This window comes from Amblyraja radiata, chromosome 9, assembly GCF_010909765.2.
Source record: "Amblyraja radiata isolate CabotCenter1 chromosome 9, sAmbRad1.1.pri, whole genome shotgun sequence".
NCBI classification, from domain to species: domain Eukaryota; kingdom Metazoa; phylum Chordata; class Chondrichthyes; order Rajiformes; family Rajidae; genus Amblyraja; species Amblyraja radiata.
The window spans coordinates 34,588,988-34,613,763 of record NC_045964.1 but is presented as its reverse complement, the minus strand read 5'-3'; the positions used below and the strand labels follow the sequence as shown (position 1 = coordinate 34,613,763).

The 24,776-nt window shown below is 47.9% G+C and overlaps 1 protein-coding gene and 1 pseudogene across 2 annotated transcripts in view; one reads left to right on the top strand and one right to left on the bottom strand.

Moving 5' to 3' along the window:
• The window catches only part of akap6 (A-kinase anchoring protein 6), a 382,452-nt gene extending 378,023 nt beyond the window's left edge, over window positions 1–4,429 (bottom strand). For both annotated transcript variants that reach the window (XM_033027101.1, XM_033027098.1), the window contains exon 1: window positions 4,321–4,429. The gene's annotated coding sequence lies outside the window, so the exon portion shown is untranslated. The remainder of the gene's footprint in view (window positions 1–4,320) is intronic.
• Window positions 4,430–20,346: 15,917 nt separating this feature from the next.
• On the top strand, window positions 20,347–23,537 carry LOC116976615 (annotated as a pseudogene).
• The last annotated feature ends 1,239 nt before the right edge of the window (window positions 23,538–24,776 follow it).

Sequence of the window (24,776 nt, the reverse complement as noted above, 5' to 3'; positions counted from 1 at the left end):
CATCAGCAATGAGGTTTTTCCTTTCACTTTATTTAGCTATCCAGCCAATTGCTATTACAATAACTTATGGCTACATTAATGAATGGATTTGCTCTTGTTACAAAAATAAAAACTGCTGGGAGGCCGGGCAGCGTCTGACAAGGAAAAAGTGGGTTAATGTTTCAGGACATTTCATCAGAAACTACCAGCATCATCAGTTTTTTGCCTTTCAATTTGGTATTCTCTTTACTAACCACACAGCAAATTCTATTCTCAACAGGATAAATAATTACAACACACATATTAAGAGAAAATGCATACTCCATGTTCAGAATTTAGAGAGCTCACTGAGTGTGTTGGGTCATAAGGCTTAAAGTCATTGGAATTTAATGTAAAATGAATCATCATTGTAATGTGTAATGAATCATAATTTTCTATCAACTGATGTATTTCTGGGAAAATCGGGTATGGATCGGTCTATTGGGAAATGTGAGAAGGTACGATTGAGATTAAGCAAAAATAGAGAATGCTATTCAGTTCAATCTCTATTATACTAAACTCTTCCCTTTGTTCTCAACATTCTAAATGGCTGTTGGCTTTCTTTTAATCTCCTTAATTTGTATATTCTTCCAAACGCTTGGCCACAGCCTTCCCATTTTCACACATGCTACTCACATTTTCTCCCCCGCATTTCAACCTATATTTCTCAAGTTATTAACCTTTTAAAAACAGCTTCAAAATATTAAAGTTTTTAACGTTCTAATTTTTTTTTTAAATGACGTCTGATGTCACAATACATTCACACGCTCCGGGCGCAAGGGGCACTGCAGCATTACACCCCGATCAGCCCAGCTGGGATCCCTCGCCCTCTCCATCTCTACCCTCCCTCCCCCCCACTCTACTCCCCTCTCCCTAACCCCCTCCCTCTCTGCCCCTCTCCCTCCCTCACCTCCCTCTCGCTCTCTACCCCCTCCAGCACTCCAACCCGCTCGGCCTCACACGCTCGGCTCCGCGCACACAAGGAGAGCTCCAAACACTGGATTCAGGACGAGGGGCCCATCATGGAGAGTTACACCCCAACCCTTTGCGAAGGACCGATTCCTCAACCCAACTTCACCTCCCTCGATGTGCTCACCTTCGCTGGCAGCGGCATCCCAGCAGGCATCAATATCCCCAACTACGATGACATCCGTCAGACGGTGGGGTTTAAAAACGTCTCACTCGGTAATGTGTTGGCAGTGGCCTACTACACCCAGAAGGCCAAACTCACCTTCCTGGAGGATCATGACAAGGACCAGTACATCAAGTCGAAAGGCCCCTCCCTCAAAGTCCATGTTGGCCTTCACGAGCTGCTGGGTCACAGCAGCGGGAAGCTCTTCGTCCAGGACAGGGGTCTCCAAACGATGGCCCACGGGCCACATCCGGCCTGCAGCAAGATTTTATCCGGCCCACAGCAAGCTCAGCGCAGGACTGAGCGTATGTCCGGTAGGCGTCGAGTCGATTCGAGTCTGGGAGCGCAGCGGCCCGGAGCTGCTCTTAGTGTTGTTACCGGGTAGATCCCTCGAATTGTCAGAGCTGAGACATCACAGGGCCATTGTGAAGAAGGGTGCAATGGGGGTGGGGGGTTGTTCAGCGGCGGTGGTCAGAATGGGTCGGCGGTGCATTATAAAGTGCGATCGTTCCTCCCTGCCTCTATCTCTCTCTGCCTCTCTCTCTCTCTGCCTCTCTCTCTTGCTGCCTTCTTTCTCTCTCTCTCTCTCTCTGCCTCTGCCCTCTGTATCTGCCCTCTGTCTCTGCCCCCTTCTCTCTGCCCCCTTCTCTCTGCCCTCTCTACCCCCCCCCCCCCACCCTCCCTCTCTACCACCACCCTCTCTAACCCCCTCCCTCTCTAGGGAGCGGTGAGTATTGGGACCTATGGGTGAGCGGTGGAGTATTGCATTTCGGGACCAACCCTCCCCTGTGATGCCGCGCTCCCCCCCTAGCCCTCACTCTGTACCACCCTCACCCTCTCTACCCCTCTACCCCCTCCCCCTCCCTCTCTACCCCATTCACCCTCTCCCTATCTGCAACCCTCCCTCTCTAGCCGTGCCTGTGCAGTTGGGGACTATGCGTGAGCGGATAGGGCGGGGGATGGGGCGAAAGGAGTGAATTAATAATATTAATATATCAACGGGGAGGGGGTAGTGTGTGTGTGTCGGGTGGTTTGGGTGTGTGTGTGTGTGTGTGTGTGTGACGCCGCAGGCAGCCGCCCCCCCCCCCCCCCCCCCCCCCCCCCCCCCGCCACCACCACCACCACCACCACCGCAACCCAACGGCTCCCACTTGGTTTAGTTATTTCTAAAATTGTCCTGGTAGTTCCAAATATTTAATCAAATACACCCCTTGCTCACTCATCTCACCTGAAGCATCAACTTCAAATGTGTGCGCCTCACCTTGCATATTATACCCCATTCTATCACCAGGTCCTTGATCCAATTACATTTCCTGAGACCAATAATAAATGTGATCAAAATGTCAATTACATTTTACCAAATTGTTCGGGTTAAGGAAAACATAATTGCTATTTTGAAAATTATCATGGTTTGTTAACTTTCCATATAAGATGAAACATTATGTGCTGAGTAAAACATTAATTAGCCTGTAATTCAGAAATTCATTACATTTGACCATTTACAGCTCTTACAGTACTTATTTGAATGCATTTGCTCCTCCAAAAATATTTTTCATTTAAACGCATGCACGCATTTCATATTCTGGGTATCCATTGCAGCCCCACCTACTAAGTACAATGTAATCTACGTTTATATGCTAACATACACATTTGAAGAAACTAATAATTTTCTTCATTAATAAAGTATACATAATACAACCCATGTCCTGCATTTGTTCTCCTAAAAGTGTCATTTTATAATGCTGAATTGCTTTATCCTTTTAAACTGAATTTATTCTGATCAAGGTATAATTCTCTTTATCCAGTTATCCATTTTAATGAGACCATCTGTAAGGTTCCCCATAATTTGCACAAGAAACCGCCCAATCCAGCATGAGCAAACAGTTCAACAGATGAGAGTCGCGATCGAAGCACAACAGCAGGTCCCTAATGGTTAACCCACAGGCTGCATTTGAGGCACAGTACCTCAGCTGTCTCCTCGGATGTCACGCCCTTCCCAGCAGCCACTGCATCACAATCACTGTCTCAGATTGAGGCCGGCTCCTCTCCAATTACTACTACAAAAAAATTTACAACCAACCAGGAAAGCAAGGAAGGACCGTCCAACAGTAAACACAATGCACTTTTAAAATATTTCTAATGGAAATCAGCATTTTTCTCTGTAATCGCAATGTCACATATGAAAATATTCTGTGTTGAGGTGAATAACAAATGCATAATCATAATGACGAGAAATGTCATCATAACACCCATGGCACAGATGAAAGGGAAAATGATTAACTTAATCAAGCATCCCTCCTGTTTCAGCCAGATGAGACCCAAAAAAGGCAGGAAAATATTTATGTGCTCATTTACCGTCTTTACATGCCTTTCATTTCATAAAATTCCACCATTTTGTCTAGAAGTGCTTAATACATTAAATATTAACAATATCATGAAAATTTATCCATCAAACTATAGCTCTAGGTTTAGCAGATGAAGAAACATATTTGCCTTACTTTAGTAGAATCTCTTAAGTATCTATTTCTTTCATTTAAACACAGATCCTTCGGAACAAAACTATAATAAGAATTTTTAACCCCTTAAAATTATTAGCTCTACATTTAATTTAAATGACAAAATCTGCATTAACTAATGTAGAAATTAATGCCATTGAAAAGTAGTTAAAAGCAAATTAGAATTATGTTCTCAGCGATAGGATAAATTTACAACTAATGACAGTGCTGACAATCAAACAGTAGGCCCTTTAGTATATTGCAAGCTTATGCCCACGCTAGTCCCCGAACAATACATGATTCTGCAAGTGTGTGAAAACAACGCCTTAATTATATGTCATTAATAATGCAGTTACATAGTGCAACATATTTAACCTTATTATTTTGTTATTTGCAAATTCAGCTAAGCCATGTTTTCTCAAAAACACAACTAAAAGTTAGAAAAAAATGTTTAAAGGCAAATGTCTATGCACCAGAAGCCTAGGCCTTCTTATTCCGATCTGCAGAGTACACTGTATTGATGCAGCAGCCCCCTCGTGCGATTTGAATAATGCCAAACGCAAAGAAGAAAGTCTGTGTAGGCATTTTTCTTACACCACACCAGTGTTCAATTCAGGTCTATGTCTATCACCAGTTGTTATTTTTAAAAAGGAAGTCTAATGATAACGAACTTACCTTTTCCCTTTATGCCATCTTCCTTTCGGTTTGTTCACATCTGTAGGATGCGCTAGGAGGTGCCTGGTTTGACCTGCTGCATGCTGCTATGACATCAGTCAGATGATACAGCTCACTATGGGACAGACTGCTGTTGCTATAGCAACTGAGATGTGCTGTGAATTTCTACCGCACGCCCAATGGCTCTGAGAAGGTCGTCCCTCAATGTAGTGGCAGAAATTGGCTACAAACGACAGTTTTCTAGAAAAGGAGAAAACTAAGTATGATCTGCTTTACAGCAGCAGGCTTTCAGCAAGTCAGAACATTTCATATGGAGCATATGTAGAAAAAGGGCAGTACTGAAGCAGGAGCGTGCAGTCTGCCTCCTTTCAAAGACATCGGAACGGATTTAAAAGGAATATTTTGTTAATTAACAAAATCCAATTATTCTCCAAGAGATTAGGGGTTACATATTAACAGTTGTCTCCGTGCATTAAATCAGCAAAAGGACAGATGATTTTATGCACAATTGAAAATAAAATTGAGTAAGTACATAAACAACGGAAGGGTGTTGGCCTGGAAGTAGCTTTAGCACTGCATATACACAGACAATTCCAAATTGACATTCTGCAAGGAACTGGGGTGCCTATCAGCTTCAGTCATCTAAAAGTATAAAGTAGTGTCCAGTGACACACATGGGTCCTTATAATAATTTTGGTGAAATGTTTGGAAGACCAGGTTCCGTACTACCTCTATTAATGACACTGAAGAAGGCATTGTCAGGAGAAGCAGGGGAGTTGATCACTATGATATAACCCATTAAGTTTAGCACAACAAACCATGGCCACTTCCAAGGCCTCTCAATATTTCACCAATTAGAATAAATAAACTGCATCAAGTCCCATCAACTCGAGTTGAGTCAAGTTTATTGTCATTTGCATTAGGGTGAGTTACACTGAAACAATGGAAAGCTTGCTTGCTGCAGCATCATACCAAACAAACATACTAATGACAGTACTAGAAGTGGTCCAGTGTGTCTTTGCTGAGGTAGGATTAGGGTTTTCCAGGTTGGTTATAGTTCAAGAACCTGATAGTTATAGGAAAGTAGCTGTCCCCGAACCTGGTGATGAGGCTTCTGTACCTCCTGCCAATGGTGGCAGCAAGAATTGAGTATGCCCCAGATGGTGGGGAATTCATGATTATAGAACATAGTACAGTACCGCACAGGACCTTCGGCCCACAATGTTTGTGCCGAGCATGATACTGACGCCGACCTGTAGGGGGTATGGCTGCCTAGCCTGCAGCTGTCTGTTTTTCATTTCGTTTTTCTTATTTTTAGTTAGTTTAGTGTTTTGTTTTTAAGGAGTTCTAGCTTTTTTATGTGTGGGGAGGGGGGGGGGGGGGGGGGGGGGTAGGGGGGAAACTAATTTTCAGGGTTTCCCATACCTGATCGGAGCATGCAGCTTTTCTCCGGGCCGCACTTTCGACCCGTCCTCGCGGCTACCAGAGGGTCCTGGAGCGTATTTCCTGAGGACCGCCCGAGCCGGCTGCGGCGCTGGGATCTGGGACGGAGGAGTGAGGGGCCCGCCGGAGCCTCAGCTCGGAATCGCATCGCGGCACGTGTAGCAGGCGTGCAGGACCGGCATGCGGGCGGCACCGGCATGCCGGCACGGCATCGGCGGCGGCGGCACCGGCATCGGCGGCGGTGCGGGTGTGAGGACGGTGGTGCAGCGCTGGAGCGCCATTGCGGGGCGGGCGGTGCCTTGCCTGAGTCGCTGTGCTGGAACTCCGGTGAGCTGGGACCGGCGTTAAATACATCGCGGAGCTGCGGGCGGCGGCGCTGAACTTTACATCGGGAGCCTGGGATCTCGCGACGAGATCGCCAGTTGAGCTCCATTCGGCGAGGCCTTGTCGGCTCCGGAAGCCACGGTCTCGAGTAGGGAGGCGGCCGTTCCAGGGTTCCCAGGCCGCTGAGAGGACTCTCCCGACGCCGGAACATCATCACCCGGCGAGGACGGCCTGGAACATCGGGCCTCCGTAGAGGCAACTGTGGAGGCCTCAATAGGCCCGACTATGGGTGGACATTGGGGATGGGACTGGACTTTGTGCCTTCCCCCATAATGGGAACCATTGTGGGGGAATGTTTTTATGTTAAAGCTATTTATTATTGTTATGTCTGTGTTCTTTTTTATGTGCTGCATTGGCAAAAGGAATTTCACTACATCTAGGTGTATGTGACAATAAATCAACCTTTGAACCTTTGAACCTTTGATGCCTAGCTGAACTGATCTCATCTGCATGCACATGATCCATGACCCTCTCTTCCCTGCACTTCCATATTCCTACCAAAAAGCCTCTTAAATGCCACTATTGTAACTGCCTCCACCACCAACCCTGGCAATACGTTCCAGACCCCACCATCCTCGGTGCAAAAAATTTGCCCCGTACTAGCTGTTGTCACACCATTAAACTTCCCCCTCTCACCTTATAGCAATGCCCTCCAGTGTTGGACATTTCCACCCTGGGAAAAATGTTCTGGCTGATAGATTTAAGAGAGACTAGACCAGGTGCAGACCCGTTGGGCCAGTCCCCCCCAAGGCAATATTCTACCACTGACCCATAGCCCCCAATTACGCAGGCGCGGCTGAGGGGTTCTCGTTGTGATGGTAGATATCCGGTTTGTGACGCGAATCACAGCACACCCTCCTCCAACTGCGCCTCGCCATTCTTCTTCTACTTCCATCCTCCTCCATTCCCCCTCATCCCCAGCACTCCCTCCCCCTCCTCTTCACCCTCCCTCTTCTTTCCCATCTCCTACTCCCCTCTCCCACTCCCTACCTCACCTCTCCTTTCCCCTATCCTGTCACTCCCTCCATCCATAACCCCTCTCCCCTCCCTACCCCCCTCCTCTCTCTTATATCCTTGCTCCCCGACTCCTCACCTCCCCCCTATCCCACTCCCCCATCACTCTCTCTCCTCACCTCCCCCACTGCTCTCCTCTCCCTCCATTCCCCACTCCTTACCGCCCCCACTCCTCTCCCTCTATCCCCCCCTCTTCCCCCACTCCACTTCCCCCCCTCGCCCCGCCCTACTCCCCTCGTCCCCCTGTTCCCCCACTCCTCATCTCCCCCCTATCCCCCCCCCCACAATGAAAATCTTTTTTCTTTAAAATAACCTAAATACAATGTAAGCTATTAATGAAAACGGAAGAATTTGATTTAAATCGTGTTTTTGAAAATCGCGATTTTTTAATGTAAATGCGATTCGGGATCCCATTGTGACGTCGAACGCGGCTTACTGGCAGGGCAAGTGGAAAAGTGGTTTGAAAGGTGATTTTTGTAACATTTAAATGTCAATAACATAAAATATACCATCAATCTGAACGAAACTTTTTTCATTTACATCACAGGACAAAGGTCATAAGGTTGGTCAACAATTGTAGCTCTATCGTGTACCGTTTTGGCGGAGTTTTGGAATCTCAACGCACGCATACATACAAACAAACAAACAAGATGAGACTTTTAGTAATATACTAGACTAAGTGGGACCCGTTGGGTCCCAGCATCACGCGGGAGGGCAGGTCACCTAACCCAATATTCCACCTCTCCACCAATTCCAATATTGCTCGCCAGTTGAGGGGGTGGGGGAGGGCTTTCTGTTGCTCTATTAAAGGTGTTGTGGGCCGAAGGTACTGGTTTCCAGAAAGCAAGTATAGACATTGTGGGCCGAATGGATTCTTGGGCTGGCAGCTCAGTCACTGAGGCCTGGCAGTACAGTCACTCGGACCTGGCAGGCTGGCAGCTGAGAAACTGCCATAAATTCTGCCCAAAACAGATGACAGACTTTGAGAGAGAAGGGGGAGAGGGTGGACTGAATGGATTATTGGGCTGGCAGTTCAGTCACTTACGGCTGGTGGGCTGGCAGTTCACTTACTCATGGCTCGTGGGCTGGCAGTGCAGTCACTCAAGCCTGGTACGCTGGCAGTTCACTCAGTCACCCCTCCTCCCTTCACTCCCCCCCCTCTGACTCTGCTCCTTGTCATTCACACACACACACACACACACAGTTTTAATAGTATAAGATAGATAAATAGATAGATAGATGCTGCCTTCTTGAGGCAGCGCCACATGCTGAATCAGAGTTATAGTTACAACATGAAACAGGCCCCTCGGCCCAACTTGTCCATGCTAACTAAGCTAGGCCACGTTTGGCCTATATCACTCCAAATCTTTACATGTACCTGTCCAAGTATCTTTTAAATGTTGTTATTGTACCTGACTAAACTACTCCTCTGGCAGCTCATAACAGTCTTTTAAATGGTGTTATTGTACCTGCCTTGCGCAGGGGATTCCATATAACCACCACCTTCTTTGAAAACAAATTACCCCTCAGTTTCCTGTCTTTCCCCTCTCACCTTAAATTCATCCTCTCCAATTCTTGATGCCCCTACTTAGGAAAAAGACTTTGCGCTTTCACTCGTTTATTCCCCATGATGTTATACACATCTCTAAAATCAAGAGTTGTGTATGTAGCCCAAACCATTAATGATTTAGATGAAGGGATTAATAGTAACATTAGCAAATTTGTAGATGACACAAAGCTGGGTGGCAGTGTGAACTGTGAGGAGGATGCTATGAGGATGCAGGGTGACTTGGGCATGTTGGGTGAGTGGGCAGATGCAGTTTAATGTGGATAAGTGTGAGGTTATCCACTTTGGTGGGAAGAACAGGAAGGCAGATTATTATCTTAATGGTGTCAAGTTAGGAAAAGGGGAAGTACAACGAGATCTGGGTGTCCTTGTACATCAGTCACTGAAAGTAAGCATGCAGGTACAGCTTGCAGTGAAGAAAGTTAATGGCATGTTGGCCTTCATAACAAAAGGAGTTGAGTATAGGAGCAAAGAGGTCCTTCTGCAGTTGTACAGGGCCCTGGTGAATCCACACCTGCAGTATGTGTGCAGTTTTGGTCTCCGGTTTTGAGGAAGGACATTCTTGCTATTGAGGGAGTGCAGCATAGGTTCACGAGGTTAATTCCCGGGATGGCTGGACTGTCATATGTTGAAAGAATGGAGCGACTTGGCTTGTATACACTAGAATTTAGAAGGATGAGAGGGTTTCTTATTGAAACATATAAGATTATTAAGGGATTGGACAAGCTAGAGGCAGGAAACATGTTCCTGATGTTGGGGGAGTCCAGAACCAGGGGCCACAGTTTAAGAATAAGGGGTAGGCCATTTAGAACAGGTATGAGGAAAAACTTTTTCACCCAGAGAGTTGTGAATCTGTGGAATTCTCTGCCTCAGAAGGCAGTGGATGTCGATTCTCTAGATGCTTTCAAGAGAGAGTTAGATAGAGCTCTTAAAGATAGCGGAATCAAGGGATATGGGGAGAAGGCAGGAATAGGATACTGATTGTGGATGATCAGCCATGATCACAGTGAATGGCGGTGCTGGCTCGAAGGACCGAATGGCCTACTCGTGCACCTATTGTCTATCACGCAAACCAACCTCATTCCACAGACTCTCTACACTCGCCAAGGTCTCCTGCATAATCAAGGGTCAGTCACTCCCTCTTCACCCCTCTCCCATACAGAATTTTGAAAACGCATGCCTCCAGATTCAACAACAGTCTCTTCCCAGCTGCTGTCAGGCTATTGAACAGTCCTCTCACCATCCAACATGTGGTCCTGACCTCCCATCTAACTCATTAGAGACTTTTGAAATATTTTTAATCAGACTTTATCTTAAGCTAAACGTTGTAGCCTTTGTCCTTTATCTGTACACTGTGGACAGCTTGATTGTAATCAAGTATAGTCTTTTCTTTCACTGGATAGCACACAAGTTTCATTGGTGTGTGGGAGTGGCGGCGCCTAACGGCAGCGGCTCGACTACAGTCGTCTGTCTTTTTTTATTTTTGTCTTGTTAAATGTATGTCTTTGAGTCAGTTTTTATTATTTTTTTAGCTGTGTATATGTGGGGGGTGGTGGGGGGGGGCTGTGGGGGAAACCGTTTAAATCTCTTCCTTGTGCGGGGACCCGACTATTCCCTGTCAGGTCTCGGATGTCGTTGGGCCTAACATCGTGGAGCCGGCGGCGACCTCCGGCCGGGACTAACCTGAGGGCTCCAGTTGCAGAGCCTGCAGAACTGACATCGCGGAGCTGGCCAACTTCGGAGCGGGAAGAGCTGTGGTGGCGTCCGACTGCGACCCGACATTTGGAGTTCGGAGGCACCGGCCGCAGACCCGGTGGACGGAACATCGGGAGCTCGCAGGTCCCTGGTGGGAGACCGCTTTTCCGAGCTCCGCAACGGCGACTTCTCCCGCTGGAATCGCGGGTTTAAGGACATGGAGCCGGGGCCTAACATCGCCCGGCGTGGCTTAAACGGCCTCAGGACTTACCATCGCCCGCCGGGGGCTTTAACATCGGAGCCCCAGTTCACCTCGACGCTGCAGTTGGACTGCTGAACCGCGGGAGAAGGAACAAAGGGAAGAGATAAAGACTTTGCCTTCCATCACAGTAAGGAGATGTTGGAGACTCACTGTGATGGATGTTTATGTAAACTGTGTTAAGTGTGGATCTTGGATTGTTTTGTAATGTAAAAAACTGTAGAAATGGAATTTCGTTCAAACCTAGGTTTGAATGACAATAAATAGCATTCTATTCTATTCTATTCTATTGCATCTCAGTACATCTGACAAGAATAATAAAGAAAACTAAACTAAACATTTCAGCATAACCTCTCCCTATAGCTCAGGACCTTGGGTCATAGTTATAGGATCATAAAGTCACAGAGCACAGAAAGAGACTCTTCAGCCCAACCTGCTCATGCTGACCAAGATGCCCTATCCACGCTAGTCCCACCTACCCATATGCCTTCAAGCCTGTCCTATCTAGTAAAGGTAAAGTACCGTATAAAATACCATATAAAGTTCCTATAAAGTACCATATCTATGTATCTGCCCAAATCTCTTTTCAATACTGTTATTGTACCTGTCTATACCCACCAACCTCTGGGTGAAAAAGGTTCCCCTTGGGTTCCTATTACATTTTCCCTCTCACCTTAACCTATGTCCCCTGGTTCTTCATCCCCCTACTCTGAGTAAAAGACTATTCACCCTATCTGTTCCTATCATGAATTTATACACGACCTCTCAACCTCCTGTGCTCACCAACATCTTGTACAACTGTATAATAACATCCTAAATTCTTTACTCAATTCCCTGCTGATGAAGGCCAAATTGCCAACATGCATCTACAACGCCCTATCTACCTGCGACACTACTTTCAGGAAACTATGCACCTGTACTCCTAGACCCCACTGCTTTACAATACTCCTTGGGGCCCTGCTGTTCACTATGAAGCTCCTGCACTGGTTCAACCTCCCAAATGCAACATCTTGTTTTTATCTGAATTTACCTCCATATGTCATCCTTTGGCCCTCTTGCCCAGCTGATCAAGATTCTACTGTAATTCTTCATAATTATCTTTACAATCTATGTTATCTCCCATTTTTGAATCATCTGCAAACTCAGGACATTCTCATCCAAATGATTGATTTTAAGGGCATACGGGTAATTTCTGAGACAGGAGTTGATTTGCTCCATAATCAATCTCTTGCAGCACTTCATTGCCGGTGAGGTAAGTGCTAACAGAGAATAGACATTGAGGCAGATTACCATGTTCTTACATAGAAACATAGAAAATAGGTGCAGGAGTAGGCCATTCGGCCCATCGAGCCTGCACCGCCATTCAATGTGATCATGGCTGATCATCCAGCTCAGTATCCTGTACCTGCCTTCTCGCCATACTCCCTGATCCCTTTAGCCACAAGGGCCACATCTAACTCCCTCTTAAATATGGCCAATGAACTGGCCTCAACTACATTCTGTGGCAGAGAATTCCAGAGATTTGTAATTAGTTTGTAATTATCTTTTCGTGCTCGTGCCGGTCTTGTGGAATTTGTACCTGGACGTTTTGGATGACTCTGGATCACCTGTCCTAAATACCGCAGATCTGTCCCTCCGTGGATTATGAACCTCCTGATTATGAACCTCCAGGGCTTCTGCTTGAAGAAGACAAAGAATGTTTTTGTAGGTATACACTTATTCACACTGTTCTTTATTGAGTCCGTGATGATTGTGGAATATTCACTCAGTGACAAATCCTTGAACATGGCCCAATTCACCAATTCGAAGCAATTCCGCAACAGCTCCTCTGGTTCCCCAGACAAGTTATACTATTCATGGCCAAAGGCCCGACCTCGCAATGCGTCCGCTGAGCCCAGGCACTCAACTCCGGACTTGTCCTGCACCACCACCAGCCACCAGAGGTCAGCCCTGCTCAATGCCCGACCTCCCCGGCCAACCTCCACCGACGGCAGGTCTGAGGCCCAGTCCACGACAGCTCCCAACGACAACTCCAGCTGTCAGAAGCTGCTTTGGACGAGCAATGCCTATCCTGACTAAAATTATAAAATGGTCATTATTTTATATATATATAAAATATATATAAAACATATAAATTTGTCATAAATAGTAAAGGCACGGGAGAATTATGCTTCCCTGAGAGATCGATCTCTTAGGGAGGCATAATTCCCCCGTGCCTTTCATCCGCAGTACGTTTAAAACGCGGAAGTATGTGCTACTCACGTGCCGTCGACGATGCTTCAAGCCATCAGTCGGAACGGTCCGTAAAGGCAGCTGAAATTCTACCTTGACACCATGGACTGCGTGCATGTGCTGCGCACTGCGCATCAGCCTACTGCGCATGCGCACGCCCAAGTTTCTTGGCGGGTTTATCAAAGATGGATAGTGATTACCTGAAGAGTTTCTCGAAGCAAACTTACGAGGAAAAGACCAAAATAATTAAAAATGGCAGACATACAATGGAGCAATGGTAATGGCATCAAACTTAAATGGTGTTCAAGCTAAAGTAAGAGAAAAGGCACCATCAGCTTTATTTACCCACTGCTATGCTCATGTTGAATCTTGTTCTGTCTCAGTCAGCTAAATTCATACCTGAATGTACAAGCCTTTTCAAGACCATTGACGTTCTTGCCTCATTTTTTAGTCATTCTACAAAACGAACGCAATTTCTTGATGAAATAATGCAGAAACGTATTCCAAAGGCAGCACCAACCAGATGGACTTGAAACTCAAAGCAAATCCAAACTATTTTGCAATATCATGGAGACCTCTGTAAACCTTTTGACAGCATTAACAGCAATCCTTTATTGTGGGATCCTGAAACTTTGGTGAGGAGCAATGGGTTTTATGCTTGGCATAACGAAAGATTCTACATACTTTCTTCTCATGGTTTATAATGAATTTTTCATTAAAACTGACATTCCCTACAACATTTTGCAAACTAAAATGATAGATATTCCTTATTGCATTGAATCAATGAAACAATATATTCGCTTGAGGATCTGCGCCAATATTTTGATAACATTCATGAAAAGTTTGAAGAATATTTCAAAGAAAATGACCTGACTGAATCAAAATCTCGTTCAAAACGTCCAATTAAAGAAGAGAGCATGAATATTTGATCTGATATTGGTTGATATATTGAAGCATATGGAAGCAAGATACAGCGACTTCAAAAATTTACAATTCATTTCCTTAGTTGATGGAAACAAGTTTCAAAAACTTGCTTGTCAAATTGATCAGGAGGCAGAAAGTTTTGAAAGAAACTACGGTAACTTCTTTGATGTCATGAGACTGAAAGCGGATCTAGCTGGAATTTATAATGCACAAGTGTTTCGGGATAAATCATTTAAAGATTTATTTGTTTTTATATTTCAAAATGGACTGGAACAAACGTTCCCTGAAGTCGTGAAGCTGCTACAATTAGTTTTAACAATTCCTGCTACAACAGTTTCTGTTGAGAGATCATGTTCAGCTTTGAAAATAATTAAAAGCTTCACCAGGAATAGAATGTCCAATGAAAGGCTTTCATCACTTGCTTTAATTTCTATCAAAAAGGAAAGATTTACTCAGATGGAGCAAAGTCCCACTGCTAATTTCTATGAAAATGTTATGGATATTTTTGCTTATTATCTGAATGGTGGCCGATTAGGTATTATCTGAATGGTGGCCGATTAGGAAAGGGGGAGATGCAACGAGACCTGGGTGTCATGGTACACCAGTTATTAAAAGTAGGCATGCAGGTGCAGCAGGCAGTGAAGAAGGCGAATGGTATGTTAGCATTCATAGCAAAAGGATTTGAGTATAGGAGCAGGGAGGTTCTACTGCAGTTGTACAGGGTCTTGGTGAGACCACACCTGGAGTATTGCGTACAGTTTTGGTCTCCTAATCTGAGGAAAGACATTCTTGCCATACAGAGAAGGTTCACCAGACTGATTCCTGGGATGTCAGGACTTTCATATGAAGAAAGACTGGATAGACTCGGTTTGTACTCGCTAGAATTTAGAAGATTGAGGGGGGATCTTATAGAAACTTACAAAATTCTTAAGGGGTTGGACAGGCTAGATGCAGGAAGATTGTTTCCGATGTTGGGGAAGTCCAGAACAAGGGGTCACAGTTTAAGGATAAGGGGGAAATCTTTTAGGACCGAGATGAGGAAAACATTTTTCACACAGAGAGTGGTGAATCTCTGGAATTCTCTGCCACAGAAGGTAGTTGAGGCCAGTTCGTTGGCTATATTTAAGAGGGAGTTAGATGTGGCCCTTGTGGTTAAGGGATCAGGAGGTATGGAGAGAAGGCAGGTACAGGATACTGAGTTGGATGATCAGCCATGATCATATTGAATGGCGGTGCAGGCTCGAAGGGCCGAATGGCCTACTCCTGCACCTATTTTCTATGTTTCTATGCTGCAAACAAAGAGAGAAGAATGGATTTTGTGTACAAATAATATGGTAAGTAAATTTATTTGAGCTATTTGTTTTTAAATACTTTATTAAGAGATAGGACCTATTGAAGACAAATTATTTGGTAAAAGTCAAAAGAACAATCTGCGCATGCGCGGGTTTCAAGCTTTTTAAAAGCCACTGCCTTCCCTGACTAATTACTCACGTCACGTGCCTGCCCCCCACCGAGCACAGGCGGCCTCCTCCACAGCTGTCCAGTGCCGACTCCAGCCTGGGAACAGGTTCATGAGGTTGAAGTGTTGCCACCTGGTGAGGAATCGGGGTAGGCACGCTGGGCTGCACGTAAGTCAAAACAACGACGATTTAAGACCCCCCTACCCAGCATTCTACTGGCTAATATGCAATCCATGGAAAATAAGCGAGATGAACTTAAAGTTAAAACGACTAACCACAAAGAAGTGAGATTGCTGTGTGCTCCGTTTCAACGAGACATGGCTCACACCTGACTGTGCCATTCTGCCCGAGGGGTTCTCCCTTCACCACATGGATCGTACAGCATCTTCAGGCAAGGTTAGAGGCGTCGGTGTCCGCTTTCTAATCAATACCTCGTGGTGCTCAGACATGGCAGACCTGGCAAGTTCATGCTCCCCGGGGCGGAAAGGAGAAGGTGCAGGACGATTGTACACCTGCACCAGGAGACCGAGAGCAGTGCAGCGGTCGAGGGGCTCCAGCCCCAGGACATCGGGAGCAGTGCAGCGATCGAGGGGCTCCGGCCCCAGGACAACGGGAGCAGTGCAGCGGTCGAGGGGCTCCGGCCCCAGGACAACGGGAGCAGTGCAGCGATCGAGGAGCTCCAGCCCCAGGGCATCGGGAGCAGTGCAGCGGTCGAGGGGCTCCAGCACCAGGGCATCGGGAGCAGTGCAGCGGTCGAGGGGCTCCAGCCCCAGGGCATCGGGAGCAGTGCAGTGGCCATTGGGCCCCAGCTCCGGGCAACCGGGAGCTTTGTAGCGGCCGATGGGCCCCAGCTCCGGGCAACCGGGAGTATCGTAGAGGCCGATGGGCCCCAGCTCCGGGCAACCGGGAGCAGTGCAGCGGCCATTGGGCCTCAGCTCCGAGTTTCCGGGAGCAGTAAGCCTGTCACTGAGCCCCAGCCACGAGAGACGGGGGAAGCGGCGCACCCAGAAGGGGGTAAAACGAGCAGCCCCCCCCCAACGACACCTCGGGTTACCACAGGGGAAACCCAACCCGTTGAGGAGGCCGGGTATCTGAGCCCAGGAAAGGTGAGGCAATTCACCGAAGCGGTGGGCATGAGGGAGCAGGAAAACGGACTCTAAAGGACAATGGAGCTCAAACTAGCATCCTTAAACGTGCGCAGTGTGAAGAGCACTGCGCGATGTGTTAATGCCTTGCAGTACCTGGCCAAGGTCAAGGCAGATGTGACTTTTCTACAGGAGTGCGGGTTGCCACACCTCCGCTGTTATCGGAGGTGGTCGCGATGGTGGCCCCACGGACTGTCTGTGTGGTCGGGGGGCAATGATTGTCGTGCTTCTGGCCTGGGGATCTTGCTGCGGGGAGGGAACTTCGCCATCACTGAGGTCAGGGAGGTGGTTGCGGGGCGTCTCCTCGTGGTGGATGTAATGTACCGTGGTTCTCCGCTCCGGCTGATTAATGTGTATGCCCCACCCGTGCGGAGCGAGCGGCAGGCCGTTCTCCAGCAGCTCCCAGTGCTGTTGGCCACGTCCCGGCAGCTCGTTCTGGCCGGTGACTTCAACTGCATCATTGATGCGGCTGGACGATCCGGCAGTGCCGACAACAGACTGGACAGCACGTCCAAGTTCCTGATGGAAACGGTAAAAGACGCAAGGCTGCACGACGCCTTCAGCGACCCTGCAGGCGGGCCCCAGCCGCGGTTCACCTGGTCGAGATCGGACGGTTTGGCCCGATCCCGGATAGACTTCGTCTTCACCACGAAGGCCGTCACGGTGAGACACACCGACCTCACGCCGGTGTTCTTCTCTGACCACTGCCTCCTTCAGGCTTCCTGTCACCTACAGGAGGACCGGAAGGCAGGCAGAGGGACGTGGAAGTTAAATGTGAAGCTGTTGACCCCAGAGAACGTTGAGGAGCTAAAGAGGGACTACGCACGTTGGAGAACGGTGAGGCCCCTCTTTGACTCCCCGACACTCTGGTGGGAAGCAACCAAGGAGAACATTAAGAGGTTCTTCATAGCCAAAGGGGTTCAGAGAGCAAGACAGAGTCAGAGGGAATTGTGCCAACTCCAGACAGAATTGCAACAACTGCTCCTTCTGCAGTCGAGGGGGGTGGATGTGAGGGAGGAACTTAGAGAGGTGAAGGACCGGCAAGCTCGGCTCTTTACCTCTGAATCCTCCAAGATCATCTTCCGATCCAGGGTCCGCCATGTGGAGCAGGATGAGACGTGCTCACGTTTCTTCTTCCATAAGGTTCACAGGGGGAGCTCTGTGATCAACAGCCTTAGGGAGGAGGACGGCTCGGTAGCATCCTCGCAGACAGACATGATGAGGGTCTGCAAATCCTTTTACTCGGAATTGTATGACCAAAAGGCCACAGACAGCACCGCCTCCCAGAACTTCCTGTCCTCTATCACGGAGGTCTTGGAGGACAGCAAGCAGGAGAGTCTGGACCAACCACTGACCCTAGAGGAGCTGACTGGCTCCATCCGCTCCTTTGACTCGAGTAAAACTCCCGGAAGCGATGGCTTACCGGCCGAGTTGTATTCGGCTCTGTGGGACTGGGTGGGCCCGGACCTGCTGGAAGTGTACAACGACATGCTTCTAGCCGGCAGCATGTCAGACTCCATGAGGAAGGGCAGCATCACCCTAATCTACAAGCAGAAGGGGGAGATGAAAGATATAAAGAATTGGAGACCCATAACATTGTTGAATGTAGACTACAAGATCCTGTCTAAGGCCATCGCCAACCGGGTCAAGTCTGCTCTGGGACGGGTGATCCACCCGGACCAAACCTGTGCTGTACCTGGCAGGAAAATCTCAGACAGCCTAGCGCTGCTGAGAGATACCATCGCCTACGTGCAGGACAGACGGGTGGATGCCTGCCTAGTCAGCTTGGACCAGGAGAAGGCCTTCGACAGGATATCGCACACGTACATGAGGGACGTGCTCTCCAAAATGGGTTTTGGGGAGGGAATCCGAAATTGGATCAAACTGCTCTACACCAACATCCGTAGTGCAGTCCAAATCAATGGGTGGGAATCAGACAGTTTCCCTGTAAGGTCTGGAGTCAGGCAGGGTTGCCCTCTCTCTCCTGTCTTGTTTGTCTGCTGTATTGAACCTTTTGCCGAGTCCATCAGGAAGGATGCGAGCATAAGAGGAGTGACATTGCCAGGCAGTGGGGGCATTCAGGTCAAGACCTCCCTGTACATGGACGATGTCGCCGTCTTCTGCTCGGATCCAAGGTCGGTCCGCAGATTGATCAGCATCTGTGACCAGTTTGAGTCGGCCACGGGAGCCAGGGTGAACCGCAGGAAGAGCGAGGCCATGCTCTTTGGCAACTGGCCCGACCGATCTTCCATCCCCTTCACCATCAAGCCTGACTTCTTGAAGGTGCTGGGGATCTGGTTCGGGGGGGCTGAGTCGAGTAACAAAAATTGGCTGGAGCGGATAGCCAAGGTGGGGAGGAAGCTGGAGCTGTGGAAGCAACGCTCCCTCTCCATAACCGGGAAAAATTTGGTCATCAGGTGTGAGGTGCTCTCGGGTCTGCTGTACTTGGCACAAGTGTGGCCTGTCCCTCCCTCCTACGCCACGGGGATCACCCGGGCCGTCTTCCAGTTCATCTGGGGGTCGAGGATGGACCGGGTACGACGGGTCACCATGTACAAGTCGGCAGACAACGGGGGTAAAAGCGTGCCCAACGTCGCCCTCATCCTGATGGCCACCTTTGTGTGTGGCTGCATCAGGCGGAGTGTAGAGCCAAGGCACGTGGGCACTAAGTGCCACTACCTGCTGAGGTTCTACCTGTCCCCGGTGTTGCGAAGGATGGGCCTGGCGCAGATGCCACGCAATGTACCAGTCAGCTGGACATTGCCGCCCCATCTGACGTCTGTTGACAGGTTCTTCCGGACCAACACCTTTGACCACAAGTCCATCGGGCAGTGGTCAGCACGTAATGTCCTGCAGGCACTGCAGGGAAAGGACTCGATGGATCCGGTGGCGTGGTTCCCAGAGCAGACTGCCCAGCTTGTCTGGCAAAATGCCTCATCGCCAGAACTGACCAACAAGCACCAAGACCTGGCTTGGCTGGCGGTGAGGGGAGCCCTCTCAGTTAGATCCTTCCTGCACCGTCGGAACCTCACTACCAGCGCACGCTGCCCCCGGGACGGTTGCTATGGAGAGGAGACGGTTGCCCACCTCTTTGCAGAGTGTGGATTTGCAAAACGAGTCTGGAGAGGTATGAAAGGGTCCCTGGAACGATTTATCCCGAACAGCTCCGTCACAGAGGACTCTGTGATTTACGGACTGTTCCCAGGGACACATTCAGAGACTGACATCGAGTGCTGCTGGAGGGTCATCAACTCGGTGAAAGACGCTCTTTGGTCTGCCCGAGCGTTGCTCACCACCCAGCAGAGCGAGATGTCCGTCGGGGAATGTTGCCGACTGGCCCACTGCAGACTGCAGGAGTACGTGCTAAGGGACTCGCTGAAGCTTGGTGCAGCCAACGCCAAGGCTCGGTGGGGGAGGGCCACAGTCTAGGGTCCTTCCGCTGCTGGACATGGGGGGCACAGTATGGTGGAGACGCCCCTCAAATTAAATTAAGGGAAGGTATCCCACACCAGGGGGCCACATGAGTGGCACAGGTGGGGGACATCTTTTGTGGAACTTGAAATGTCAGATGGAAATTTTCGCACTGTGTACACATTGTATATATTTATTACTTGAACAGGGGCCACAGAGTGGCACTGGTGGGGGACTGTTTGGTGAAATTTGACAAATGTAAAAAATTGTACTGGAAAAAGTTTGTATAGTCTCCGAAAATGTCGGATGAATTTTGTTGGAATGGTTCAGAAATTGTATATATTTTCCAATTGAATAAAGTATATTTTGAAATAAAAAAAAAAAAAAAAAATCTGTTCTTATCAGTGGTAAAAGAGAACATCTGTTCTTATTGGAACAGTGAAAGGGGCTATCTGTTCTTGTTAGAACAGCCCTGGCAGTCCATTAAGGACAAGAGCTGCAGGACCATGGCAAAGATCAAGGCACGAGATCTGCGCGGCAAAAAGAAGGAGGAGCCCCTCAAGCAGCTGGATGATCTCAAGGTGGAACTGTCCCAGCTCCGTGTTGCCAAGGTAACAGGAGGAGCTGCGTCAAAGCTTTCCAAGATCCGTGTCGTGCGCAAGTCGAGTCAGAGTCAGAGTCAGACGCCAGAGTCCTTACCGTCATTAATCAGACACAGAAGGAGAACTTGAGAAAATTCTACAAAGGCAAGAAGTACAAGCCTTTGGATCTGCGACCCAAGATCTGGCCCACTGCAGACTGCAGGAGTACGTGCTAAGGGACTCGCTGAAGCTTGGTGCAGCCAACGCCAAGGCTCGGTGGGGGAGGGCCACAGTCTAGGGTCCTTCCGCTGCTGGACATGGGGGGCACAGTATGGTGGAGACGCCCCTCAAATTAAATTAAGGGAAGGTATCCCACACCAGGGGGCCACATGAGTGGCACAGGTGGGGGACATCTTTTGTGGAACTTGAAATGTCAGATGGAAATTTTCGCACTTTGTACACATTGTATATATTTATTACTTGAACAGGGGCCACAGAGTGGCACTGGTGGGGGACTGTTTGGTGAAATTTGACAAATGTAAAAAAAATTGTACTGGAAAAAGTTTGTATAGTCTCCGAAAATGTCGGATGAAATTTGTTTTGAATGGTTCAGAAATTGTATATATTTACCAATTGAATAAAGTATATTTTGAAATAAAAAAAGTTCATGCTCCCCGGTCCTGGAATATCTATCTGTTAAGTGCCATCCCTACCACCTGCTGAGGGACTTTTTCCTCAGCTATCCTGACAGCAGTCTACCCTCATGCAGATGTCAAGCTAGCTCTGAACGAACTGTACTCCACTATGAATAGCCTCGAGACAACACCTCGAAGCCCTGGTCGTTCTGGCCGGAGACTTCAATCAAGCCAACCTCAGGGGTGTACTACAAAAGCACTACCAGCATATTTTATGTCCCACCAGGGACGAGAATACCCTCAACCACTGCTACACATCAAAACAAAATGCCTACCGTTGTGTCCCTCGGCCTCAAATCAGGAAATCTGATCATCTAGTCACCTTCTGCTCCCTGCCTACAAACAAAAATTGAAGCAGGAGAATCTGGTAGTGTTGTTAAATGCTGGTCATGGGACACGGATGAAATCTTACGCTACTGCTTTGAGTCAATGGACTGGTCCATATTCAGGGATTCTGCAGCTAACCTGAATGAGTACACCACTGCCGTGACTGACTTCATCAGCAAGTGTGTGGAAGACTGTGTGCCAACGAAGACAATCCGAGTGTTCCCCAACCATAGATGAACCTCAAGGTACATTCACAACCTCGAGGTTAAAGCCAGGTCCGCTGCACACAAGTCAAACGATCTGGAGCGGTACAAGAAGGGCCACCATGATCTCTGCAAAGCCATCAAGGATGCCAAGAAACAATGCCAGAACAACTTGAGTCCCAGTATAATCACTTGGACACACGGAGAATGCGGCACGGTCTGAATAAGATAACTGGCTGCAAATCGAGCTCAGGCAATATCATTGGTGATAGTGCAACGTTACCTGATGAACTGAATGCTGTTCTATGCTTGCTTTGAGCAGAAGGCCAACAGGGAGGCGACATCTAGCCCTTTAGACTGAAGTGTGCCTCTTCCGGGGATACTGTTGCAGAGGCTAGATTGGCCATCCCAAGGGAGAACCCACGGAAACCAACTGCCCCAGGGAGTTCCTGGCCGTGTCCTTAGTAGCTGTGTGGACCAGCTAGCGGCAATATTCGCATACATCATTAATCTCTCCCTACTCCGTTCTGATGTACCTACCTACTTCAAGAAGACCACCATACTCCCGGTGCCGAAGAAAAACAAGATCTCATGCCTAAATGACTACCGTCCAGTGGCCTTGACGTCCACCATCATGAAATGTTTTAAGAGTTGGAATGCATTTAATCCAGTCTACCAAGCAGCCTTAAACCCCTGTCTCACGATGCGAGTCCACCCACGAGTGATCCCGAGTTAAAAACAAACCAAACTCATGGTAATCACTTAGAATTAACGTAGCGGGAACGTCGGAACTCGTGGACGTAACTTAGCGACTCGTAGCGCTAACAGCAGGTACTCGGGAAACTTGTTAACTTGTGAACATTTTTCAACATGTTGAAAGATTTCCACGAGTCAAATTTACTCTTGAAGGAAAAATGTGAAACTTTTAAACTCGTTGTAATACCGTAGTAGCCCGTGAGTTTACCGTAGTGACTCGTGAGTAACTCGTGGGTTTAGCCTGAGTGCCAGAAGTGAAATGGTGAAGATTAGTCAGATCTTAATGGAAAATGAATGAATGGATGGATGGATGGATATAAGGGTCTGAAATTAACTTGGATACTATCGATAGGAGAAAGCCGCCGATGAAGCTGAAGGTACAGAGCGAAGATGGGGGCTCAATCATTGATGGGAAGGGTTAACACCGGGCTGGATGCATGAAAAGTGACCATACTGAGGGAATTCCCACGTATGAAGCAGAGAGAAACGCGAGTTCTACATCTAACTTTGGCGTTAAGCAGCAAGGCTCCCTCCCTGTTTCACTCTGGTTTGCAGCACCAGTTGGTACAACTCGGAGTGCATGTCACACCGAAGGGAGGCTTCCTCTTCGTCCCAAACTGCTGGCCTTTGGAGGGAATTAGCGCAATGTCAGGGAGGGAGATGGGGTGGGCGAATTTTGCCCCGGGCACGCCCCAGGCAGATCAATCTGCAGAACCCACCTGTTTGTATGGACATTTCAACGATCTGGATGTCCTACAAGGCGAAACTACGGAGCGATTGGCGCTGCGGAGGCAAGGCCAATGAATGGCCATTGTAGATTGGCTCTGCACGCTGTATGGACATGTTGAGCTGCAAAGGTACCGCGGCGACCAAGTACTGATGGCATTCGGGACCTGATTAGGGAGATTAACGGCAGCCACACAAGCAAGCTCTGCTGGCACACCACCGGGGCAGCCCTGGAATATCTCAACCCGCCGATGATGATCCATGGCTCGGCCGACCCCGAGCTTTATCAAATTGCCCAAGATACCACCTCAAGCGCCCGGTCCGTCGCCGCCACCTTGCTGCACGATGGCAGCGAGTGCGGGGCCGAGTTCCTGCCTAGTTTTTTTAAGTTCTGAAATTGAATAACTTTCAATATTGAATCAGAATATACTTAGTGTATCAGATGCTGTTCAGCTCCTCTATTTGATACTTAAAACAGGCCTTCATGCACAGTGGTGCAGCGGTAGAGTTGCTGCCTGACAGCGAATGCAGCGTCGGAGACCCGGGTTCGATCCCGACTACGGGCGCTGTCTGTACTGAGTTTGTAAGTTCTCACCGTGACCCATGTGGGTTTTCTCCGAGATCCTCCCACACTCCAAAGACGTACAGGTGTGTAGGTTAATTGGCTTGGTGAACGTAAAAATGTCCATAGTGGGTGTAGGATCGTGTTAGTGTGCGGGGATCGCTGGTCGGCGCGGACTCGGTGGTCCGAAGGGCCTGTTCCGCTCTGTATCACTAAACTAAAATAAACTAACAGGGGAGAACACTGGACCTTCTTGGTCAGTTTATAATTTTACACTTATATACATTACACAGATCACAGAGTGTGAAATAAAGCTGGCAAGCCGAGGTCATGCAAGAAACGGAGGAAAACGGGAGACGATTTTATTCAGCAACTCCGTTCTGGCAGAACATCTATCCTGTGTTAAGAAACCTAACTTTCAGGGATTTAAATCTTGAGTTCAACTTCTACCTGAATTTAATCGATTTACAAAAGCTTTCAAGTTCTCCCTACAGTCCGTTTCTTAAACACCTTACAACAGCCAAGTACTTTAAATGCCATTTATTGCATTGTAGCAATGATAGGCAACGATTTGATAAAGGGTTAAACCTGTTTTTTTGTTTGCAAACACACTGCGGTTAATTAAGTTCAAGTTCAAGTGAGTTTATTGTCATGTGTCCCTGTATAGGACAATGAAATTCTTGCTTTGCTTCAGCACACAGAACATAGTAGGCATTTACTACAAAACAGATAAGTGTATCCATATACCATGATATAAATATATACACACATGAATAAATACTGATAAAGTGCAAATAACAGAAAATGGTTATTAATAATCAGAGTTTTGTCCGAGCCAGGTTTAATAGCCTGATGGCTGTGGGGAAGTAGCTATTCCTGAACCTGGTTGTTGCAGTCTTCAGGCTCCTGTACCTTATACCTGAAGGTAGCAGGGAGATGAGTGTGTGGCCAGGATGGTGTGGGTCTTTGATGATATTGCCAGCCTTTTTGAGGCAGCGACTGCGATAAATCCTCTCGATGGAAGGAAGGTCAGAGCCGATGATGGACTGGGCAGTGTTTACTACTTTTTGTA